The sequence below is a fragment of the Hyaena hyaena genome, unplaced genomic scaffold (assembly GCF_003009895.1).
Source record: "Hyaena hyaena isolate Hyena2069 unplaced genomic scaffold, ASM300989v1 scaffold_1085, whole genome shotgun sequence".
In the NCBI taxonomy this organism is placed as follows: Eukaryota; Metazoa; Chordata; class Mammalia; order Carnivora; family Hyaenidae; genus Hyaena; species Hyaena hyaena.
In genome coordinates, this window is record NW_024081718.1 from 204,646 (window position 1) to 210,869 (window position 6,224).

General features: G+C 41.0%; 1 pseudogene; it reads right to left on the reverse strand.

Moving 5' to 3' along the window:
- Positions 1–846: 846 nt before the first annotated feature.
- LOC120223993 lies at positions 847–3,393 on the reverse strand (annotated as a pseudogene).
- Between the last annotated feature and the right edge of the window lie 2,831 nt (positions 3,394–6,224).

The window sequence follows — 6,224 nt, forward strand, 5'->3', positions numbered from 1 at the left end:
TCAATAAAAGCATTAAAATGTTCATAACCCATTACTTTGTCATGCCACATATAATAATGTATCTTAATGAAACAATTAGACTCAGAAAATGCTTGTAGAATAAAAAGGGGATCCTGGATGGGTCAGTCTGTTAAACACCCAACTTCTGTATAGGTCATTTTCTCGAGGTTCGTGAGTTCGAGCTCTGCATGGGCCCCACTGCTTGGGACTCTCTCTCTCTCTCTGCTCCTCTTCCACACATGCACACATGCACACATGTGTTCTCTCTCTTTTTCTCTCTCAGAATAAATAAACTTAAAAAATGCTTATAGAAGATTATTATAATAATCAAAAACTAAAAATATCCCAAATATGCAATGGCAGGAAAGTTACTGATGTATTAATATGTCTGAATATTTAAGTAATTAGAAAAAATACTTATAAACAGTTTTTAATACATAACCTTGCTTAGCCAAGGGAAAAAAGAAGCATACTGCCAAACTATGTATAAAATTTTATAAATTCTATACAGATACAGTATGATATCAATGATTGCAATATTTTCATGGAAAAAATGGAATGGAAAATTAAGCCTATGATATTTTAGACTTTTAGTATTTCATTTATATAATCAAAACTTTTCATTTTAGTATTTTTTTAAAGCAGAATTTATGATTTAGAGCAGTTTTAAGTCAAAGCAAGCAGTCCTGGGACAGGATTAAATTCAAATTTTTTTTCAGTGATTCCTAATTATTTTTGAATACAGAGGCTTAGGAAGGATTTTCCACTGGGTTCAGGAAGAAGGTATAACTTCTGAGTAGTGTTGGGAGGAAAAGTATAGAAGTAGGGTCTATGGAGTCTGCCCTTTTAGCCCACAGACACCAAGATGATGTCTACTGGTAGCTCGTCTGAACTTCTGGCTGTCACCTGCATCATTACTGTGTCTAAAAGGGACAGACAGTCATGAATACATCAGGATATCATGACCAACCCAGAACACACCAGCTAAGAACAACATGTGGGTGTTCTTGTTATTTGGCACTCTTTCTGACCTCACACAAGGGTGAATTCCCAGGAATTTCATCATATTGCCCACAGCCTCTCAACGTGTCTTGATAGTAAACAAGGTGCATGTTTCCTCCTTCTCAGACTCATCCCCTACCTCATCCCAGTCTGCTTCGAAGTCCAAATTCATGACCTTTTGGATGTAACCAGCGATGTTCACTTCCAGATCCTCCAGCACATATTCCTCCTCATAGCCTTCCTCCTCAGTCTTCCCAGTGGTGGGGTCACAGTCCTCGACAGTGAACTTCATTTTGCCACTGAATGTGCAGGTCATAGCTGTGGGATCTTCCTTAGGCCATGCTACCAACATGCAGCACGTCCAGGCTGGTTGTATTGTAGGCTTCAGGCAGACATGCAACAGACCATCTTGCAGGCTTCCGTGGACTCCATCTGCACTGTGGCATTCTCCAAGGCCTGGTGTCTGCGTGTGTTTGTGCAGTCAAACTGGAACACTATATGGTCAGTGCAGGTGTGCTGTGTACAGTGTTGATATACTCTGTCTCTGACTCAGTGAGGGCCACACGCTCAGGCGAGGACTTAAAGAGGGACTCCAGCCCATGGAACTCTGGCACTGCTGTCAGTTGCTCTTGGAAGATCTCTTTCCAAGTGGCTGCCGCCTTCTCAGGTTGCTTGGCAACTGTGATGGGAGTGCTTTCTGTTCTCTGCTCTGCCATTGGTGTTGTGGCCAGGGGCACAGGCTTGAGGTCAAAAGGTTTTTCTGGTGGTTCTAGAGTGTACCGCTACAGAGGTCTCTCTAGACCATGGATGGAAACAGTCAGACCATTTAGGATATAGCCTGCATTGAGGGCCTTCTGGTTCCACTCCAAGACACTGAGATAGAAGGTGATTTGGTCTCTTACTTCACTGTCATCGTCCATCACACACCTCTTCAGCAACACCAAGATAATGGGTAATATCTCTTTGTTCTGGGCTCCAAACTTGGCCAGAGCACTCTTAGCACCTGCTCGGACCTTCTCATGCTCCAAGACCACACAGTTGTAGAGGGAGCAAGTTTACTGGGAGAGTTTGTTGGCCCCACCTGGCCCAGGAGACGCAGGATGCAGGTGGCCAAGATGACGAACTCCCAGTCCTCTGTGAACTTACACAGGTGTGACAGTCTGGACTCCTTGTTCTCCATGTTTTTTTCAATGGTGTTGATAATGCAATCATTAAAGTCCTGCTTGTACTCAAAACCACTCTCTTCTTATAGCATAATGAACAGGAAGTTCATGCGCACAGAGTGTTTTCAAGGATACTTCTGACACAGGGGACTGATGGCCTGGACCACCACAAGTCTGAACTCTTCCAAGGTCTCTGATATGAAGGATGAGTTCTGCTTCATGAGGTGGTTTCGCTGCTGGGCTTGAGGAGCATGGTGATGCTGTGATTCGAATCTGTAACCACGTTCAGGTCCAGATGCAGGCCGTCACTGCTGATGGATGTTTCATGGCCACCTTATTAAGGGCGAGGACAGCAATGAAGTGGAAAACAGCTTTGGGTGAACTGCAGAAAAGCTGGAAAACTGACATAACCAGAACCACCTCTTTAGCACTGCAGTTTAGCAGACAGCCAGATGGCTTTGTACACCACCATCTTGTGCTTGTTGGGCAAGGAGCTCTCAATGAAGTTGAACAGTAGGCTTTCATGGCTGCCATCCTCCTCCTCCAGTGGCTTGCTGGCCATCATACAGTAAGCACAGGGAGACTGGAGACTGTGCTATGTGAATTTGCTCATCATCTTTATTGCCAGCCAGGTGGTTGTTCTTGCACACATGGTGCAAGAGCCCCAGCACATGGTACAGGATCATGATGTTATCACTGGATGCCACACCCTGGACTTCATTCACCCAAAACTTGATCACATCAAAGCTGCACTTCAGCAGGTTCAGGGAAGACACCTGGCCAGAGCTGGAAACACTGGGCACCTTGTGGATGATGGCTTATTTCATGTGGTGCTCAATAGCTTGCAGCATGATGCTGTTAGTGATCTGGCAGAGGGTACATACAGCTGGGCTCTGGTGTTGTCTTCTTTCTCAGTCATGTCCCTGGTCAGGCTTCTGTTGATGGTAATAACAGCCTCATTTATACAAGACATCTCCTTGATGGTCAAGTAGCACATCTGACGGAGTGTTGGATATTTGGACTGATAGAACTTGGTCATGACAAAGAAGGTTGCTTCGGTGGCCCCTCGTGCTTCCCCTGGTTTATGAAGTAAAGTATCTTGATGAGGATGTGGGCACATTTTTGAGGACTAATGGGCCTCCTGGAATACTGCACTCTTCTCAAGATACTGAAGTCAATTGGAGCCTCTACCTGATTCCTTGTCTTTCTTGTCAAATTTGTTCAACATGGTGGTGCTATACAGGTGCAAAACAATAGCCCTGTGCTAGACAAGAGTCAGTGAGCAACAGTGGTCCACATAAGCCATTTACAGCTGGCTGCATTGCCCTGAGCTTTTATTTTTTTTTATATACCTTCAATGAAAAAAGGAAATTAAATATAAGTAGCACAGTAACCTCTGTTCAGACCTTTGACTTGAACCAGTCTTCTGCCTCGATAAATATAGGTGTAGTCACAATGGTAAAGCTAATTTTATCAGATCTGAATAGAAACTAAGGCTTTGAGTATAGATGCTATTAGGCACTATCTTAAGAATGTCCAAGGTATATATCCTCCATGGTGTTTTAATAAGATTGTTCATCTGATTTAATCAGTTAGAGACTTCCTTTAAAAGATGTACATATACATGAATAACCATTGTAGCAGCAGGGAATTTTGAAATATGCAGTTGTAGAACTATGAAGGGACTGAGCTCTGCACATTTACTATAGGGATACCCTCACAACCTGAGCAATAACTCACTGAATTCACTCCCCGGCCACATGGGTTCTAGTGTTCCCACCAGCAGGCAGTATCACTACACAATGGTTCAATATAAGCTTTAAATTGGCATGTAAGGAAGTGATAATTCAGTAACACATAAGGCAATTTAAAACAGTGTATATTTTCACCTTTATTATGTAGGAACTTCAAAGACAATATTGCAAATTCAGACTTGTCTGATCATGTTTAGAGATTTAGCAAGGCAATCCTTTAGTGGTTAAATTTTCAAGATTATTTAAGTGGTCAGTGGGAAAGAAGAGGATCAAAAGTATTAGTGCTGTTGGGGGCACCCTAACTTTAATGGGACTAAGATCCATGGGCCATCCCTTTAAACGTTCAGTTTGTGCAACTATTAGAGTGTAAACTCCTCAAATGAAAGAAAGAAGTACTCAAAAAATTAAAGATTATCACAGAAATAATGCATAAAGTGGGAGAATAGAGCTAATTTTAATTCAGATTACCCTCTAGTCCTGTCTTCTGTGTGACAGCACACTGAAGAGCATGGGATTCAATACAGCAACAGTTAAAAGCCTACATCACAAAACATTGTAGCAGCTTAGATGTCAAGGAATACAGATTAGTGACCTACAAAATCAATGCAGCACACATAGGATGGAGAGAAAACCCCTCAGCACCAATGGAAAACACCACAAGGCAAAAAGCCAAGCCATACACATGTGACAGCCAAGACGGCTCTCCTTATAATCACTCTCCCTCCTCACTTTCCACTTGGTCAGGACTCCATAGATGAAAATGACAGAGCTAACTCAAGAGTTACAGCTTTGTTAAAAATTCTTCATGGAAATCAGAAATACTCTATGCTTGGAATTACATTTTTGTCATAAAGGATATGGGCCATGCCAAAAAAGGAGATGCATAGGAAAAAGTCTAGGGGGTTCTTAAATAGGAAGCTTCTGAGTCCTCAGGAAACATCAGCCTCCTGGCACATCATTATATGATTACCAACCAAGGAAGTGCACTCATGTGCAGTTGTCCAGAGTTTGTATTGGGGTTTCATTATGTAAATATGATTCATTGAATCAATAGCCATGTGATTGAGCACAATTGATAGCCTTTCTCCCCAGAGGTCGTGAGATCAAGTTGGTACCACAGGGCTCAATGCTCCAACCCTCTAATCATATCCTGAAACTTCCACAGGCCCATCATGATTGTCTTGTGAGGTCTGTGAAAAACAAAGACACTTTTATTGCTAGGGAAATTCCAAGGGACCAGGATCAAAGTCCAGCTAAATTCTTTATTATACAACATTAACTCGTTTATTTAATTTTTTAACAACCTTTGAGGTATGAGCAATTAATTTCATAACCTAACTGGGATAGAGAGAGGTTAAATAACTTACTCAAAGTTTACACAGCTACTAAATGGGCAGAGAAGCTAACTAAAAAAGAAACAAAATCCCTATGCTCTAATTCTATCTTTGAAATTCCATCTTTCATACAAATGTTGGTTATACTTTGAAAAGAATTAAAAGAATTAATTTAACTAAAATTTATCATAGTTTACTATCTGTATATACTTTTATAGATTGATGTTGAGGTAAGGTAAACCATCTTTTCCTGTCATAAAACAGCCAACTCTATAACAAGAAACTACAAAAGTTTACAGAACCCCACCCCTCAAAAAAGCACTAGAAAAACATGAGTTGCCAATGGAAGTGTTATCAATATATCAATATAACAATATTTATTGTGAATAAAGTATTTTGAGATAAATGTTGTAAACAATAAGAAATAACAGGCTGCTTTCCCTTATAGGGCTTAGGACCTCATTGAGGAAATCAGGTTAGCGGTGCATGATACAATTAGCAAACAAGTATGTAACTGCTTTGTACTGACTAGATAGTAAGTATACTAGGAGCAAAGGGAAAGGACATAACCTATATAATGTCTCTGTTACTGGAAGTCTTCTAAGTAACTTGGTATAGCTGAGGTTATGTAAAGTAGACAGCATGTAAATGCAAAGCCCACCAGGAGTTCAGAGTAAGCAATAAGTGGTTGACTAGAGATCAGTAGAATACCATCACTTCAAATAAAATGTGGCTTTATGAGAGACAGGGATATGAAGTGCTTTTGTTTGAGTGTCTCCTTTGTTTCACATTTCCATCTCCTTTCATCTCCCCCTCACATCTTTGTTTCCCCAGAGATCTCCAAAAGTCTTTTATTCTTTGCTGTGCATCCTAATATTTTTCTAAATTCTCACTGAGACAGTTTTCTCCATTCCCACAAGACCATTTATCCTGACTGGAAGACATGTTGCAATTGCAGGTAGTACTAAAAA